The sequence below is a fragment of the Capsicum annuum genome, chromosome 9, assembly GCF_002878395.1.
Source record: "Capsicum annuum cultivar UCD-10X-F1 chromosome 9, UCD10Xv1.1, whole genome shotgun sequence".
NCBI lineage: Eukaryota > Viridiplantae > Streptophyta > Magnoliopsida > Solanales > Solanaceae > Capsicum > Capsicum annuum.
The window spans coordinates 3,584,012-3,605,048 of record NC_061119.1 but is presented as its reverse complement, the minus strand read 5'-3'; the positions used below and the strand labels follow the sequence as shown (position 1 = coordinate 3,605,048).

The 21,037-nt window shown below is 30.6% G+C and overlaps 1 pseudogene; it reads right to left on the bottom strand.

The window, feature by feature from the left end:
* Nucleotides 1-2,783, bottom strand: part of LOC107841727 — an 8,791-nt pseudogene extending 6,008 nt beyond the window's left edge.
* Nucleotides 2,784-21,037: the final 18,254 nt, after the last annotated feature.

The window sequence follows — 21,037 nt, the reverse complement described above, 5'->3', positions numbered from 1 at the left end:
CAACCTGAACCCGAATCGGCCCACAACCCGGTTAAACTAAATGGGCCAGTTCCGGTTTGGCCCGGCCCGGCCCACTAGACACCTTTAATTGAAATTATGAAAGCTAAGGGATTAAAAAAAGCTTCTTCTCCAAAACCCTCAAAATGCAAAACAACTACGAAGTAGGAAAGCCAAAAAAATTGAAGGAACTAGCAAAATTTTAAGTACAAAAGTTGACAAAACTTTCGAAGATGATTCTGAAGAAGACGAAGATGAAGGGGTGTTTTATTTTATTTTTATGAATTTTGTAATTAGTCTATGTATGTAATATATAAGTTAATTCTCTATGTTATTTTTTTTTTTAATGTATTTTTACTAATGATAATGCATTGTACATGTATCTACGCTTTTTCTCTCAGTATGCTTAAATGTTGATGAATAAAAGATTCGATATGTCTGTTGCTCGTAAAATTAATTTAGTTACGCTCAAACTAGTTCAGACATTATGATTGAAGAGTGGGGGTTATTTATGAAGCAACTTATCCATGTAAATGTATGTCTTATAATATAAATTAATTACCATGAGATGGGATGTGGGAATAATCTATAAACGTGGATGTTGATTCTTGAATATAATAATAATAATAAAGATATATATATATATATATATATATATATATATATATAAATCTGTTAATAATTTAATTTATATGATTAAGATCATTGATTGGTTAATCAAGCTGGCAAAAGGGTTTGACATTTGAGTAGCATGTAATTTTGGGATGTCAACGATTTGCAAAATATTACGTAGGTTAACTGATCAAATTATATTAAAATATTAAATTTTTTATAATTTTTTTTGTCATCTAACTTATCATGGCCATAATTTATAAACTTTAACTTACACTAACGATTTATTTTTCGATCCCAACATTATATACGTATATACCCCCATAATTTCTTATTATTTTCAAGTAAGACACATTGTTGGAATTTCTCTTTTTAAAATAGAAAGGTGATCAAACTTTGTCTAATGAAACTGATTTTACTGTTATTTTCTTCTTCTTTGTTGTTTCTATTTGTTGTTGTTGCCTTTTTTCTTAGCATTTGTTTATCCAATAATTTATAGAAAGTAATATTTTTATTTGTTTAAGATCAATGAAAATTTATAAATTTCAAATTCAGAATTCACTAGAGTGAAAAGCACTCCTCTAGTGAAAATAGGACTCGGAGCAATATTTCTTATTGATTGTCTCCTCCCCGTCCTTCACACAACTTATCGTCACCCAACGTCCCAACCGCCATAACACTCATCCCCACAAACAGGGGCGGAGCTACCCTTTGGCGAGGGGTTTATCCGAACCCCTATCGGCGGAAAAACTATAATATTTATATATGGTTAAAATTATTTTTTATGTGTATATTGTAGGTGTTGAATCCCTTTCGATTTGTTTGTATGTTTATTTCTGAACCCCTTAGTAAAAATTCTGCTCTGCTACTGCCCATAACTCCTCCCCGCGCCCTTACCTTTCATGATATTTGTCTAAATTATATACAAATATTTTTAAAATAATACTATTCTTTACTTATATCTTAAACGCATTTATGAGGTTTAAACACGTGAAATTATTATTACATTTATACGCATGCAGCTAACTATACAACAAAAAATATAATTTAATTACTTTGTCTTAAAGCAAATACAAGTATAATATCTTATTAGGAACTATATAATAAGAAAGATCCACATTCCCTTAAAAAAAATGGAATTATTTATGAATTCCTCGCTAAGTTGTTACTAAATAGTTCTTAATTAACAAGATTTTAAAATAATCTACTGTTGACTAATTGTTAAATAAATATCAACATAAAAAAGAATATCATGATTAAAAACATTTTAATCAAAATACCATTATTTTAAAATATTCTGCACCAATATTGATTTCAAGATTATTACTCAAGTGGATACAATTTAAGAGCAATTTTGGGTTTGGTGATTGGGATTTTGCCTGTAATTCCAGGGTTTTTGCAAAATGTTGGGATTTTGGATTCAATTCCAAAATCATTTGTAATAATTTACAATAATGCTTGGTTTTTTAGTTTATTTTTAGCAGGGGGGCTTTATTGGATTATTTCAATTTTAAAGAAAAAACAAGAAAAAAATAGATCCTTTACTGCCTAGTTCATCTTAGGTTCCTCTTTATTTATGTAGTTTTTACTTTGAATTTTTCCTTTGTATCTGTCTATATTGAAATTAAAGAAAAGTATATAATGTTTGTTTCTCTTTTTGTACATCTTGTTTTATATTTGCAAAAAGCATATATGTTTTATGACTATGCATAAAGTTGTGATGATCTAGTATAATTTGTGAGCAGTCCAACAAGACAGTTACATTGCTCGTAGAACGAAGTAATATATATGTACTAAGTTGTTTTTGAAATTATGATGATACGTCGTAATATATGACTAATTCAATTAAATAAGTAGGCTGCGTATAGTCTGTATAGCATGAGGTCATACTATTTTAGTCAATTTTGATTTCGCTTACCAACGTTTTTTTATTATGCATCTTTACCGCCCAACTTAAAGAGTATTTTAGTCCACTTATTTTTACTAAGTGCAAATATGAAAATCGAGGATACAATTTACACACTCATTTAATTATTATTTTTAGTTGATTTATATGGTGTAAAATTTCCTAAAATAAAAGCATTGGTTTAGTATGGGTCTTGGTTTAGAATGACCTAATCGTTCTTTTGTGATTTGTATTGGTCGAATTTCTTGAACGTTTTTACAGCACTCATCGTACAATGAGTAAATGGGCCATGTTTCAAATCATTGGGCCTATCTAGCTCACTTTCTTTTGTATTTCATAGGCCTTCTTCAACATTCAACAACTTTTGTTGATGATTTGGACCTCTTTGTAGTAAGCAATATTTGGGCCAGAGAAGAAAGGGGACAGATAATTCATTTTTTTGGTTTTCCATTCGGTGTCTGGTACCCACATTGAAGTCCGACTAATCCAAATTCGCACTGGGTAGGGCTCCATTCGGGGGGATAGCGCTCCTAACAGAGTTTTCTCCATGCTCAAGGTAGGGGACAGATAATTCATTAACACATAAACGAATATCCAAACTTGACTTTAGCTGATAAGTCAGCACTCCAACTTGCTAATTTATAAAATAATCATTTAGATACGTTCAAAATTTATGTCTTCATGAGACACAATAAGGACAAATTCAAGTCTTTAGTGGCTTGTCAAGACCAACTTGACATGTCTACATGTGCACTTTTAAAGTTGGAGTGATTATTTACCAGCTTCGTCCAAGTTTGAGTGTGTGTATGTGTACATGTTTAATTTTGTATGTATCATTCACTAATCTTATAAATGTATCAAAATAAATTTTAACAACTAGACATTCACTATCAAATAACTGTTTTATACAATTTATAGTTACTGTCCATTTTTCATAATTGTTGGATTCATAATCTTGTGGTTTTAACATGTCATGAGAAAAATTGAAACTTAAGTGTTGAAAAAGAAATCATTCTTTTTTAAAAGAATTAAAAAAATGTAATTCTTTTTGAAACAGAAGGAGTAATAATTCTAATTTCACAACAAATAGAAAATGAAAATAATATCTAATCTGCAGCTTATTTAGAAATAGTACAAAAAAAAAATGGAAAAAGAGTTCAGCTTAAATTATTATTCTTTTTGTTTCAATTTATCTGTTTGGTTTTTATACAGCGATGCGAGTTTAGAAAAGAAGTAAATAAGACTTTTAAATTTTGTGTCTTATATTAAAGATATGTAGAATATGATATAATACCGTCTACTATTCCGGATATGTGGAAACTAGAATTAAAGAGTTGCTAAAAAGAGAAAGAAACATTTCTTTTTGAAAAAGATGAAAATGAAAGTAAGACAATCAAATTGAAATTGAGGGCTTTTTAAGGGCAATAAAGCTACAATTCTGCTTCCACATTCAGCCGAACTCAATAACTTTGACCATCATCCTTTATTAATATTTAAAAATTAGATTAGTTTCTATGTATAAATGATTTATTTAAGAATCTAATTATTTTTTTCTAAAATCCAAAAATAATAAATTCAAAATTCTAGCCCGCCTCTATTTCCTTTTTAAGTTGAAAATTTTAACAAACTCATAGTGGAGGAACTAACCAACTTTACTAAATTAAATTAAAGCCGTCCTCTAAAAGAAAACAAAAGAAGTAATTAAACCTAACATGTATTCATAGTATTAATTCCTATCTAATAAAAAAATAGGGATAATAATTCGAAAAATATTTAAACTTTGCCTGAATTTGCAGTTGAGCATACTGAACTTTGTGAGAGTCTTATTATCCCCTTAGACTTTTTTTTTCTTCATATTTTAATGACATATATCTTCCACTTGGACAAGTGTGCCAATCTCATGTTTACAAGTTTTTTCGTATTTTAATATCTGTCCACTTGGATAAGTGGGCCAATCTCATATTTACACATGTAAATATGAGATTGACGCCCGTATAACACCGTCATCTGCCAAAATTGGGTATAGTGTTTCGGAAGGATTAATTAATTCCACTTTAAAAAAGTTCAGGGGGTAATAGGACCCCGCAAAGTTCAGTATGTTCAACTGTAAATTCAGGCAAAGTTCAGACATTTTTCTGACTATTATCCCAAAAAAAATATCTAAATGAAATTATTAATTTGATTAAATATTTAATAGTATTAAGTACTTAATTTTAATTAACATTTATTTGATTTGATGTAAAATAAAGTAAGTTTGTTTGTCAGTTGCCATGCAATATAAATTATTTGTTTGTCAGTTGCCATGCAATATAAATTATTTAACGTGTCGATGTATATGTGTTTTTATGGTGATGTTAAATAATAAAATGAGGATTAAATTTGGCGAGAGGGCCAGAGCAAGCGGGAAGGGGTAATAAAGGAAATAAATTACCACAAGAATTTGAACTTAAGACCTCATGGTTCTTAATTGAAACATTGAATACTAAGATAAAATCAATTGCTAACACTTTGTACCATCACTGTGAATGTTTGATTGTGTTTGTTAAAATAACTGATTGAGTTAAATTTCAGGTGAAAATGGCAGCACAAAGGACAAAAATGAAGGAGAGGAAGAAACCTAAGGGTCTAGAGGATTTTCCTAACAAAGCCCTTAGAGAAAAGAAGTAGGGTGTTATTGCTCCTATAGAATTAGAAGATAACTCTCAGTATTTCAAAGTTTAGGGCGGACCTATGTTGGATCTGAGCACGTAATAAATTTGATGCGGAATAGATATAATTACATAGAAAATATATGAAAATAGATATAAAACATATAAAAGTAACCGCTATAACAAAAAGTTGGTTGGGTGCATTGGCATTTAGGTTAATCGCTTTATTAAAAGGAGGCCTCGGATTTGAACCTCATTGAAGTGATTTTTTACTTTTTCCAATTTTTAAATTATTTAACCACCCATTATACTTATATCTTAATTCCTGATGGTGATTAACCCTAAACCTAAACCAAACTTGAATTTCTAGGTAAACATAAGTGAAAATAACAAAGTTTCTGATTAGGAAAAGAAATCAATTAACAATTAAAAAAGAAGAGTAATCATTAGTTTTATTTATCTAGATTGTTATAGTATGATTTTTAACATTTATATTGTATTTGTCCCATAAGATTAGTTTCTACAAAAGAGTTGTTATAAATATGTGTTGTTGTAAAATAATTTATCAAGCTTAATTTTTTAATTTTTTAATTTGGAATCAAGAACTTAATCGGTCAGAGTTCATGTAGACCAGATTGAGAAATTTCAGAGCATGAACTTGGAAATTTGAGCAAATTTATTTTTATCAATTTTTTTCCTTGAATTTCGACAATTCAATCTCAATTTTACTCTAAACAAAGCTCAATTATGAAACAGAAGAACAAATTTTAATCATCTAACAAATTCATTTAACACTCTTTTAATTTTTCTCATGTATGTATGTGCTCTGATTGAAACACATACTGAAAATAGCTAAAATTTCAGATGTGTACACATGAATGCAGAAACAGAAGACAAAGTATATACTTTTACGTGAAAGTTGTCTAATTTTGTATATTCATGCAAAAAAATATACAACGAATATAAAATAAATTAACTAATTTTGTCCTATAATTTGAATTTGAACTACTTTGCAAACTTCAATTGAACTCTAACGTTAGGCTTTGTTAGAGCCTGAATAAAATGGTCATTCAAGCTTGAGACCAGAAGTTGGAATATAAACAGTCAATTTAAGATTTAAATATATTGTTTTGAAGTTGCCATATTTTATATTACCAGTCTCAAAAAAACAGTTACTAAATTTTATGATAAATTTTAAAAATAAAAGTTTATGAAGTGGAAAAATTAACTAAATTAACTTTTTAGGTTGTTTATTGCAAGTTATAGCAGCTTTTTTTAGTTTTCAAGTTATTGGGAGAGTGATAAATATTAAATGTTATAAATAAGGAAATAATATGAATATTAAATATTAAAAAAATGATTTTCAAATTTTAAGTAAAAAGGATTTTTCTAAAAAGTTGCTATAACTTGCAATTATTTCTTTAATCTAGTAATTATTAAAAAGTGTTGCTATAACTCATAATAAACAATCTAATAAGTTTATTTAAGATAATTTTCACTATTTAAATTTGATCTAATCTCATTTTGAATAGTAAATATTTTAATATTTTAATTTTGAGAGTGCAGATCTAGACAAACACTTCAATTTGTATTTATTGTATTAATTGAATACTTCAATTTACAACATGATAATTCAGACACCTTCAAAATTTGTGTAATATCATTATCGAGTGTTCATGAGATGAAAAGGGACAAATTAAAATGTTTACCTGTCTGTTGAGGCAAATTTAATGTGTACATTTTAAAAATTAGAATGCTTACTTATAAGTTTTAGTATTTACTTATATATCATGTGTAATTTTGTTTAAACTACTACAACAACAACAATAACACGTCAATATTAAAGGTTATTTCACGTGAAGGTTATTTATAGCTTGATAAAATTTAATTTGTCTAGAACTTTTATGTCACGTGAGATTATAATGTCCAGAGCCCTTGTCTCAAGAAAACTATTCAAAAAGATTCTGTTGAATGTTTGTCCTGACTTTCCTATCCTATTTGAGTTTTTCTTTAGATATATCATAATTTATTTTCTTTGGGAAAAAGAAAAACATATCCTCCAAATGTGCTTAATTGTTGTTAGAGCAGTCAATATGAGTCAGGTTCGTTGAGTCAGCCCAATCCGATTTGTAATTTAATTGAATTAGGCTTCAGTTTTTACAGTTCATTTAAGAACAAGACTTTTTAACTCAACTCGTATAAGCTCATGGCTCGTGGGGCTTGAGAAATTTGTGTTGGGCTGGCCCGTGGGTGTCCGCCCATTAGTCAAATACATGCAACTATTAAGATTGTTTATTAGTATTTTTATTTGGTTCGAATGATATCATGTCATTTAATTTCGCTATTAGGAGTATTTTTTGGGATGTTGGGAACTTGATTAATAAGTATTAACACTGTGTAATATTATCTGATAATATTTATGTTTATTAACATTCTAAAATTAAATTATAAAATATTATTTTTTAAAAAGTGAGTTAGCCCGTGAGGCCCGCAGTCCACAGAGTAATGGTGTGAACTTAGTGTTTTTTGGTCCATTATTTTTTATGGACCGGCCCGGCCTGATCCGTCAAACTCAAAACCCGTATGGACTGACCCGAATGGGCTGACCCATATTGATAGCTTTAATCATTGTTCTTGTAGGAATCATAATGCGGTCATAAGGGCTTTGAGAGTATTGTTTAGGGGGAGAATTTGTGAGATACAAGTGTTGCGGTGTCACTTGTGTAGAGTGGCGGAGCCACTTTATCATAAGGATGTTTATCTGAACCCCCTTCAACAAAAACTTTATACTATTTATATATGGTTTAAATTTCTTTTTATGTATATATAATTGATATCGAACCCCTTTCAGCTAGTTCGTATGCCTACTTTTTTCGATTTTGAACCCGCTTAGAGAAAATTCTGGCTCCGCCACTGCTTGTGTAGACCTTTTTTTATTCCGAGTGAATTGTGTGAGGTTGTCTCTCTCTATATTTTGTGCTTCGTTTTTATATAATGGATTGCTCATCTCCTTTTTATGGATGTAGGTTGATTGACCGAACCACATTCAATATCGTGTCTCTTTTGACGTATTTCTCACATATTTTCTTCATATGTGACGTCTTCCGAAGTTTGCTTTGTTAGCTTCTGTATGACACCTAATTATTTCAAACCCAACAGATTAAACAAATGCTATTTTTACATTCCGATGAATATGATCACCTTTAATCTTATATAATCATATGCTATCGCACATCCATCTTAACATACACATCGATCTCAACAACACTCATCTTATTATAAATATATCACATCAAATTTTAGCTACTCAACATTCACTATCATAGTAACTGTTGATCTGTTCTATAAAATCAGTAAAAAGTAATTATTATTTTTGTACACAATAAATTGAAAATAAAATAATATCTAATCTGCAGCTTATTAAAATAGAAAAAAAAAAAATAGTAAATGGAAAACTAGTTCAGCTTACATTATTATAAAATTAAATTCTATTATTCTTTTTGTTTGAATTTATTGGTCAGGTTTTTACACGGCACATGGTTTAAGTAAAGAAGACTTTTATATATTGTGATCTTATACTAAAGATATATAGAATATATCAAAATATCGTTTAATTTTCTGAACATATGAAAAAATAGAATAAAAGAGTTGCTATAAAAGAGAAAGAAACATTCTTTTTTGAAACAAATAAACATAAAAGTAAGACGAAAAAATTAAAACGAGGACTTTTTAAGCGGAGTGAAGCTTTAATTCCGCTTCCAAATTCGGCCGAAGTCAATAACTTTGACCATCATCCTCTATTTATATTTAAAAATCCGATTGATTTATATGTATAACGATTTACTTAGAAACTAATAATTTTTTTTCTTTCTAAAATTGAGAACTAATAAATGTAAAATCCTAGTGGACGAACTAACCAACTTTATTAACTTAATTAAATTAAAGTCGTCCTCTAAAAGAAAACAAAAGAAGTAATTAAACTAACATATATTCTTAGTATTAATTCTAACTGTCTCTCTCTAATAAAAAATTATATCTAAATGAAATTATGTAATTATTTTAGTATTTAATTCTAATTATAATTAACATTTATTTGATTTGATCTAAACCAAAGTTTGTTTGCCAGTTGCCATGCAATAAACAATTTGACGTCGACGTAGATATGTTTTTATAGTGACGTTTAACTAATAAAAATGAATTAAATAAAATCTTTCATTGACATAATATGTAACTTTTTGATAACTAAGCTCGAGAATGTCAAGCTAAACTTAAAATAAAAAATTATATAAAGTTTCGCTTGGTGATAAGGTTTTTCGAATAAAGTCCAAATTTTCACAGACAGACGTATTGATAAAATTGATAATATTTGAAACTTTAAACAAAAATGTCTGAAATTTTGGATTGCCAAGTCAAACTTTTAGATAAAAATGCAGGGTTTGCTTATATACAATTAATATGCCAAACTACAAACATTTTATTAGATGTTAGATTTTGCTTATATATATTTGAAGTTTATAACAATAAACTCCAGAATACAAAAAAAAAAAAGAAAGAAAGAAAGAAAAAAGTAATTAAACCTAACATGCTCTTTGTATTCTAACAGTCTCTGTCTAATTAAAAAGATATTTAAATGTATATGATTATATATTTAATTAAGTCTAATATTTGTTTAATTTGATCTAAATTAAAGTTTATTTTTGCCAGTTGCCATGCAATAAGCCTGTTACGTCAATGGATGTTTTTATGATGACGTTTAACAATTTAAAAATAACATTTTTGGTCCTTTAGGTATTAATAGATTCTAACTTTTGTCCTTCACTATTAAAATAAATGAAATTAGCTACGAAATTTATCGACAATTTTCACTTAATTTGTCACTAAAGCACTCTTAGCTAATTAAATTTTCTTATAATCTGTTGTTAATCGTAGCTAAGTGAAGCTATCATGGAATTTATACTGTTTAGCTACGAAATATTATCTGTCGCTAATTCCTTATTTTCTAGTAGTGCTTGTAATAATTTATGACACCAGTGGCGGAGCTAGATGCTACTGACGAACTCCCTTCGACAAAAAATTATATTATTTATGAAGGCTTAAAATTATTTTTTATGTATATATAGCGAACGCTGAACCCCCTTCAACTAGTTCTTTTGTTCATATTTTTTAATTTTGAATCCCTTGATTAAGATGTTGACTCCGCCACTGAATAACTCTTCATATTACTCTTTGTGTGCTGAATATTTTTTGATAGATTCATCCAATGAGTGTTCTTAAAATAAACCTGCCTCCTGTATAATATGGTGCATGCATTTCTTGATATATAATTTAACAACTAGGTAAATAGTGACAATAATTATTGGCACTTAAAGGAGCATGAGATTAAACAGTACTTAAATCTCGTGATGTTACATCTAGCCTTCATAGAGTATATATATATATATCAATCAAGTAAATAATTTACATAAAATTGATGCTTAGTATATGGTTAGTTTCTTAGCTTCTTAACAACAACGATGGATTAACTCGTAAATTCCTAGAAATTCTGGCCTTCATAGTCCGCCATGTCTGCAGAATAGACGAAAGGATGAATGTTAGTTGCCAGATGAATGTTCCGGGGTGTGGCTAAAGAAGTAAGTTATTAAGAACATAGGCTAAGAGAAAGAGATGAATAGGGTAAAAAAAAAAAAAAAAGCGAATATATATATATGAATTTTCAAATCTGGGGAAAAATAGGCGAAAAAGAACTTAAAACACGAAGAAACAATAGGAAAGACGGAGTACTGAGTAGGATTTAAAACATATTTATTTAAAAACCTCTAAATTATCCGCACATAAATCACCTTAAAACATAAATATTATTTTGAAATATCTTTTTATCTTAGCGTCTAAAATATATTTTATTGAAAAGATATATAATACGTCTAGAAAAGTAAGTGAAGAACTAGTAAGTGCTTTAAACTGGGACTTATACGATTGTGATAGAGATTTAGAAAATAATAATAACGGATTACGGTGGCTTAAGGAGCGAATTAATAAAAAAACATATCAATTAGGATAATATATGCAAGATCTACCTATTTTTAAAAGAGTAAGACGATTAAATAAGTGGATAGAAGAAGAAGTTCATCATAGATCTAAATTAAGAGAAAAAGAAATAAAATTTAAAGACAATATAGAAAAAATACAAGGTCAAATAACTCAAGAAAACTTAGACCAAGTAGATATAAAATATTTAAAAACTCTGCTAAAAATTTCTAAAGAAGAATTAGATTTCAATAACATAAGAATAGAAAACTCTTATTATAGGACAAATTACTATTTACAACAAGTAAATAAAATTCCATTAGGATAAGGTACGCCACCTAAATACGTTATACATATTAGAGAAACCAGACGTCAGATATATGAAGAAATAATTTATAAAGATCAGCTTAAAGAATTATTAAAGCATTTTAAAGAACAATTATTTTGGATTAAAGACAAAATAAGAAAAATTGATAATCTAGTCCTTACAGATACTGAAATAGATAAAATTGTTAAGATAACATCAAAAAATGTAAAAGAAACACTAATTAGAGAACAGACAAGGTTGATAAAAAATATAGAAGAAGTAGAACTAGAGATTACATATTCTAATAATAGATTAGGGTATTTTAATAAAATTAGTAAACATACAATTAGTTATTATCATCTATCATAACAAAATAGTTTCATTCAAACGCCTCGAATATTTAGATCTTAAATTTCAACCTGAAAAGAAATACAGAGTGTTAAAAGATAAGACGACTATAAGGTGTAATTTCAGTCAAGGAGAACACCTTTTACATTCAGAAGATAAACAATATAATATCATAATAGATTTAATAATAAATTTAAGCGAAAAAATTCAAGAAAAGGCAATAATATAATAAGATTTTTTGAAGAAGTAGAAGTTGCTCAAAATAAACAGAAAAAGATACTAGAAAAAATAAAGGAAAATTTAGATTATTTAAAATCTCAAGAGTTAGAAATAGACAGGAAAATTCAGTATTTAAATCAAAAATTCAATCTAGAAAAGATACCTACAAAAATAGAAATAGAAAATTTAATAAAAACTATAGCAGAAAAATCAAAAGAATTAGAAATTAAAACCACTCAACTAGTAACAAAAATTGTAGAGCAAATAGAGTTAATAAATAAAGAAATAAGAGAGTTGAAAATAACAATACAAAGATTAGAAGAAATATCACTTTCATGAGTGAAGAAGATAAAAATTATAGTGAGGCACTAGAAAAATCAAAAAGCTATCATAGCGAACCAAAAGGATTATCTAGGCATATACCTTCAAATATAACAGATAAAATTTTGTTAAAACAAAACAATACTATAATAGAATTATTATTAGACCTACATAAAAAGATAGATATCTTAATTAAGGGTAAAGAAGCTCAAAAATCAGTGTAGCAAGAACCAGAATTAACAGAATTGCATAATTAAAAGATAGATATCTTAATTAAAAGTAAGGAGGTTCTATATATATATATATATGTTTGTGTCCCCACTAAAACATTATTTAAGTCTTATGATATTGCATGATCGAATAATTCAAGAAAATTAATGGACTGCAAAGAAGGGCATTCTTTTAAGTAAATGACTAGTCAGAAGGTCAGAGCGGGAATTTTTTTAGAAAAAAACTTGAACAATGTACTTTTAAAAGAAGTCGTCATTTTTTTATTTGAAATGCTATACCATTTTCAATCCCAACGTATTTCATTACTTGAAGATCCTTGTAGCACAAGGCGATCAGAAAAATTCTTGTTTGTCGATGATGATCTTCCTTCATAATCTTGTTTAATTAGTTTTTTCCCAGTCAAATCATAATTTTGTTTTGCTATCGATAAGGATATATAGACCACAAGGAAATCAAATTCTCATGCCCAAGTAATTTAGACGTGCGGAGAGAGTGAACAATATAAAACATGGAACGGAACACGAAAATAATAAAAATGAATCTAACTTTGATAACATAATAAAGAAATACACTTTGCTTATGAAGAAATGATTGCTCAATACCATATTAAAGAAAAAACAAATTCTCATCTCATAAACGATGTTGGACTCCAATAGCTTCTTTAATTTCGACTTTCCTATACTACCTTTAACAAGATCCAATAATTCATATGTTATGAATCGGACAGAATAAAGCAAATCACAAGTAAAAAGAAAAGACAAGAACACACAAATTTATGTGAAAATCTTTGCGGGAAAAACCACGGGCAGAGGCTGAGGAATTTCATTATGAAAGGTGAGGAGTACAATGTGGAGCACGACGTAATTTCTGAATTTTCAAAATCGACCCACTAATTGTACTTATATAGTATGTGCATATAAATAGGTCTTAGGCCCAAAAACATAAAGGTACATACTCTATCGGCCCGATCCCTACGCTACCACCACAAACCCCATTGAAGATCATAAACATGAGTCGCACCACAAAACTTTCAGGATCGAATTAATAAAATTCGGATCATAACTCTAACATCATATATAACAAAAACTAATTTTATTTAATCATACAATATAATTTTTCAATAACAAAATTCCACCAAATATTTCATAGACATAATCATTTGAATTACATATACAAAAGAAGTCCACTATAAAAGGATGGGGTGGGTGTTATCTAGACAAGCTATATGAAAATTATTAGCCATTGACATTTTCATTTCATCTTTTTATTAGTATATTTTCTGTTTTACAGATATTATTTTTATAAAATTTATAAAGAAATTAATAAACTATGGTATTAGATGACGTGGATAAAATATCATGCAATGAATCCAGAGGAAAATGACAAAATAAATGACCAGCATGGCATAACCCTAACCACACATGCATCATCACATTTTTATTTGATAGGATGGTTGGGTAATTGACTTTTTTTAGTTTTATTTTGTAAAAAATAAATTAATTTGTAGGTCACTTGTGCCTTACAAAATTATACAAGTAAAAATTAATGGAAAAATAAATAAATTATGTCAACGCACCATTAAAACTACTTGAGTCAATTATCAAAATCACACTATAATTATCGTTTTTTTCGCAAGTTTCATATCTACATTATCAATTTAATTTTCTTTACCAACCTAAATTATCAGTTCCTTTATATTAAAACTCACCTCAATACTGAGTTAACCAAATATTTATTCTCCAATAGACAACAGACGCGTGTAAGTCAACTCAACATTGAAGTGTATTTTTTTCTGGAACTTCGGGATAACCGGCAGCCGCTACAACCTTTGCCACAGCCTCTACCCTTCAGGTGAGCACTCTGTGGTGAGCACTTTGTGTGCACTGGGTAAACCTCCCACTGCGTAATAGCCTACAAACTACTAATAATAAGCAAAAACAAAACCAAATCAAACAAAACGAAATACTTTTTAAAAGTTATATATGACTCATTTATTTACCAATGAGTATGAGTATGTTGTTATTGATGAATGTAAAGAAAAGAGATAATACATAAATATGACCCTAAACTTGACACCAAATTATAAATTTGATCTTAAACTTTGACAGTGCACAAATATAACCTTTAACTGTTCAAAACTGCACAAATATGACCTCCGATCCTACGTGACAAAACGCGTATTCAACACGCAAAATTGGGCGCGTCCAACTTAAAATCTAAGGGTATAATACATAAATATGACCTTAAACTTTGACAGTGTACAAATATGACCTTTAACTATTCAAAACTGCACAAATATGACCTTTAAATGACTTTTCACTATTATTTTTTCATTATTTTTTGCTCAAAGATGAAAATGATATCTAATTTCTTTTGTCATTGCGAAAAAATAACAATATTGAAGATTTATTAATTAGGTGGGCCAGACTCATACGAAAAAATCGCGCGGGTATGTATATATATTATAAAGCAGAAGACGAATTTAAGTTATATAATATATCTAAATATAATTTATTTAAATATTAAATTAAAGATGAAACTATACTAATAATAAAAAAAATTATAGTTTAAATAAAACGTTATTAAGGATAGTAGTAGTAGTATATTAAATTAACATTATCAAATTAACGTTATTACAATGTTATTAAATTAATGTTATTAAAAAGTTATTAAATTAACGCAAGGGCGGACCTACGTGGTTGCCATGGGGTTCACCCGACCCCCCTTGGTAAAACAATTACGTTATAAATATAAGGTAGAAAATCTATATTTATGTACATATATTAATCTTGAACCACATGAAACAAGGCACTTAGATAGCCCAATGGTGTTATTTGCTCTTCTTGGGCGCTTCCTTCAGCCTACTGCGTGGGTTCGATTTTTTAATTAAAAAAAGGTTAGGTATTGCTGCTATAGAAATAAAATAAAATATAATAATAATAATAATAATAATAATAATAATAATAATAATAATAATAATAAAAATGGCGTCGTTTTAACACAAAAAGTAAAATTCTGACAGTGCACAAATATGACCTTTAACTATTCAAAACTGCACAAATATGACCTCCCTCCAAATCAGCCCTTTTAACGATGTGACACCGTGTGATTGGATTACCTTTCCACGTAGGCGCGAGGGAAACTCACGCATGGAGTTGCAAAATTGGAGATCATATTTGTTCAGATTTTAAATAGTTAAAAGTTCTATTTGTGTACTATCAAAGTTTAAGGTTAAAGTTATAATTTGGTTTCAAGTTTAGGATCATATATTTATGTATTATCTCTAAAGAAAAAAAGATGCATTTTATAGGTGTTGAAGACTTGAAGTTACTCATGAAGAAATTATTCAATTTTTCATGCACTATTATTTATCTAAGGATCCTCCATACAATACGTAACTTTTGATTTGACTCATTGGTAAATAAATGAGTAAATGAACTTTTTTTTAATATATGTATATAGAGAGTGTGTGTTCAACTTATGAAAATTCCAAAATGTTAGCCATAATTTAAAATTTATAGCTATTTTCTAATTTTGGTCATTTTGACCCATTTAGTTCAAATACAGTTTATATATCATATTGATAGAGTCCATATACAATACAAAAATAGTTTTCAACTTGAGCCATTTGGCCTTTTTAAAAATATTTCATTTTTTGCTATAATATTTTTAACTGAAAAATATTCTGTTTTTTTAGTTGCTTAAAAATAATAAATAAATATAATTATATAAAAAGGGTATAATTGTTATATAGAATCTATATGTATAGAAATTGTATAATTCTATCAAATATGTATATGTATAAAATATATATATAAAAAATATATAGAAAGTGTATAAAAATTATATAATTATTGTATAAGATGTTTTAAAAAAATATACAATTATTGTGTAAATTGTATATCGAAAGTATAGAGTATTTATATGTATAAGATATATATAAAAATTGTATAAAAGGTGTATAGAAACTGTATAAAATAAGCGAGCAAATTAAAATGGATACAAAGTGGAATTTAAATTCCATGACCATTTTTGTGAAAATAGTTTGATCTGAAGTGTCGTTTCTATTCTTTCTCGAATATTTTCGCCCTTCTCCAAATAAACAATTAATTTTTATTTGTTGCAAATTGGATGCCCAGTCATCAGGCATTTTGGTTACAAATGGATGACAAATCATTAAGCATTTGTTCTCCTTTTATGTAGGCCAATTCTCCACTAATTTAAATATTTTATTAAGTAATTAAGGCTATAAATAGCCTCTCTTGTTATGTATGAAAATGTGTGAAAAACAAGAAACGAAAGTATTAACAATAATATTCCTTTCTTGCTCCATCAATATATTCTTGTTACTATTAGTTAATTTTATATTACGTTATTTGCACGAGCCTCTGCAAAACCATTGTGAAGGTATTTAAAGGTTAATATTTTATTTTCTTAAATAATGGCTAATATTTTCATACGTGATTTTAGTGTCCTAGACATATCTGACAAAACTTATATGTCCTGAGCACTAGACTCAGAAATACATCTAAATGCAATGGGTCTGGCAGACACCATTAAAATAATAATAAGCCATCTGAACAAGATAAGGCCAATGCCATGATATTTCTTCGTCATCATCTTGACGAAGGGTTAAAAATGGAGTACCTTACGATCAAAGATCCCCTTACATTGTGGAACAATTTAAAGGAAAGATATGACCACCTGAAGATGGTCATACTCCCATAACCTATTTGAGGTTCAGGACTTTAAAAATGTAACTAAATATAATTCTGCGATGTTTAGAATTAAATCGCAGTATAACTTATGCGGGAAAAAGATCACAGATCACGACATGATAGAAAAAACACTTTCTATTTTTCACTCCTCGAGTATGGTCCTGCAGTAGTAGTACCGAGAAATGGGTTTAAAAAAATATTCTGAATTAATTGGTCATCTTCTTGTTGCTGAACAACATAATGACCTTTTAATAAAAAATAACGAAACTCGGCCTCCTGGTACTGCTCCATTCGCAGAAGTGAATGCTGCAAATTTTCACCCAACTTGGCGTGAAAGAAATCCTGACCCCTGTTGTGATCGAGGTCGAGGTCGAGGTTGAGTTCGTGGCCGTGCCAGGTATTTCAATCAGGGTAATTGTTTTGCAATAAACAATAACCCTCAGCACCAACTGTGCAAAAAAGAGGGGTAAAGCTCCTGAAGTAGCACCAAGGACGAACCCTGAAAGTAGATGTTATCGATGTGGAGGAAAGGGGCATTGGGAGTGTGCCTGTCGTATGCCTAAGCATCTGGTAAAACTATATCAGGCGTCCCTGAAAAGGCCAGAAAATGATGTTGAAACAAACTTCCTCCTAGAAGATAACGTTGAGCCTATGGACTTGGAAATGTCAGATTTATTTGCAATTCCTGAAGAACAAGTAAATCACCCTCTAAGTGATAATAATGATATAATCCGATTATGTTAATTTTCTGTTAAGTTTGTATTAGTATATTTTCTTTTGTTTGCTTAAGTATGTGTACTTTAGATGCACATGGTTAGTAATAGAAAAACTATTATGAAATTGAGATATTAATTGTTTAGAACACAGCTGCAATTAAAATATGGATATAAAAAATAAAATAAGGTGTAAATGCATGATATTATATGCTAGTTATATTATAATATGTTATGTGCTAGTTATATTATAATATGTTATGTGCAAGTTATATTATAATATTTATTTTGTATATATTTTTATTTTGAAGAAAATATGGATACTCCTCAAGTCTAATTTGGATTAATAATCGATCATGACGATATTTGTGTAATTGATAATGGAACAACACATGCAATATTTAAAGATGAAAAATACCTTTCCCACTTACTTAGAAGAAGAACAAATGTTACAACAATTGTTGGTAATTCAAAATTGATCGAAGGCTCCGAAAGAGCTACTATATTTCTACCTAAGGGGACAAAATTAATTATAGAAGATGCATTGTTCTCTTCTAAATCTCCAAGAAACTTATTAAGCTTTAAAGATACTCGCAGAAATGGATATCATGTTGAGACAATAAATGAAATGAATGCCGAATATCTTGCATTACCAAGAATGTCTCAGATTAAAAATAAATGTTGGAGAAATTTCCAGTTTTGTCTTCCGGCTTTTACTCTGCCAAAATTAGTACAATTGAAGCACACTCTATCATAAACCAGAAGTTTACTGATATAAATACATTTGTGCTCTGGCATGATCGAATAGGCCATCCTGGATCAATAACGATGAGACGAATCATTGAAAATTCAAAAGGGCATCCGTTAAAGAACTTGAAGATTCTTACACCGGATGAATTTTCATGTGCTGCTTGTTATCAAGGTAAATTGATAACTAGGATATCACCACTGAAAGTTAGCGTCGAATCCCCTCAATTTCTAGAACATACACATGGGGATATATGTGAACCTATTCACCCACTGATGACAGTGTCGCAGTAGTAATTCAACCTAGTACGAGAGAAACTGTTGATTCACACAATTGGTAATCGCGCTTGGTTGAAAAGCCAGTGGTGCGAAACTACCTATGCTGGATTATGACTGAACGCGTCTAAGTCAAAATTCGGGCTAGAAGCGATGCATGTGCCAGCCGTCCGCTTGCCGACCCACAGTAGGGGCCACGACCCCCAAGGACATGTCTCTTTGGCTAAGCCATCGCGGCGGAAGGGTCGTGGTGGCCGCCTTGAAGTACAATTTCCACCGAGTGGTGGGTAGAATCCTTTGCAGACGAATTAAATACGGGACGTGGCGGTCGACGGCAATGTTAGAAAGTCCGTAGACGTCGACGGGAGCCTCGGAAAGAGTTATCTTTTCTGTTTAACAGTGTGCCCACCCTGGAATTGGATCAACCGGAGGTAGGGTCCAGCGGCTGGAAGAGCACAGCACGTCGCGTGGTGTTCGGTGCGCTCCAGGAGGCCCTTGGAAATCCGGAGGACCAAATGTCGTCCACTCCCGGTTGTACTCATAACCACATCAGGTCTCCAAGGTGAACAGGCTCTGGTCGATGGAACAATGTAGACAAAGAAAGTCGACAAAATAGATCCGTAACTTTGGGAAAAGGATTGGCTCTGAGGGCTGAGCACGGGGATCCCAGTCCCGAGCCCGTCGGTTGTCGGTGGACTGCTCGAGCTGCTCCTGCGGCGAAGCGGGTTGCCGCGTGCTGGCCGACGGAAGGACTAGGAAAGGTTCCTTCTGGGGCCTTCCCCGCGCATAGAACAACCAACTCAGAGCTTGTACAGACAAGGGGAATCCGACTGTTTAAATAAAACAAAGCATTGCGATGTCCCAACTGATGTTTACGCAATGTGATTTCTGCCTAGTGCTCTGAATGTCAAAGTGAAGAAATTCAACCAAGCGTGGGTAAACGGCAGGAGTAACTATGACTTTCTTAATGTAGCCAAATGCCTCATCATCTAATTAGTGACGCTCATGAATGGATTAACGAGATTCCCACTGTCCCTATCTATTATCCAGCGAAACCACAGCCAAGGGAACGGGCTTGGCAGAATAGTGGTGAAAGAAAAACCTGTTGAGCTAGACTCTAGTCCGACTTTGTGAAATAACTTGAGAGGTGTAGTATAAGTGGGAGCTAAAAGGCGAATGTGAAATACCACTACTTTTAACATTATTTTACTTATTCCGTGAATTGGAAGTGGGGCACTGCCCCTATTTTTGGACCTAAGGCTCGCTCTGCGGGCCGATCCAAGAGGAAGACATTGTCAAGTGGGGAGTTTCGCTGGGGAGGCACATTTGTTAAAAGATAACGCAGGTGTCCTAAGATGAGCTCAACGAGAACAGAAATCTTGTGTGGTACAGAAGGGTAAAAGCTCGTTTGATTCTAATTTTCAGTACGAATATGAACCGTGAAAGCGTGGCCTAACGATCCTTTAGACCTTCAAAATTCAAAGCTAGAGGCGTCAGAAAAGTTACCACAGGGATAACTGGGTTGTGGCAGCCAAACATTATTAGCGACGTTGCTTTTTGATCCTTCGATGTCGGCTCTTCCAATCATTATGAAGCAGATTTCACCAAGTATTGGATTGTTCACCCACCAATATGGAACGTGAGCTGGGTTTAGACCGTCGTGAGAAAGGTTAGTTTTACCCTACTGATGACAGTGTCGCAGTAGTTATTTAACCTAGTACGAGAGAAATCGTTGATTCACACTATTGGTCATCGTTCTTGGTTGAAACGATAGTGGCGCAAAGCTACCGTGTGCAGAATTATGACTGAATGCCTCTAAGTCAGAATCCTTGGCTAGAAGCGACGCATGCGGCCGCCTTCCGCTTGCCGACCCGCAGTAGGGGCCTCGGCCCCCAAGGGCACATGTCGTAGGCTAATGCACTTCAGCGGAAGGGTCGCGGTGGCCGCCTTGAAGTATAATTTCCATCGAG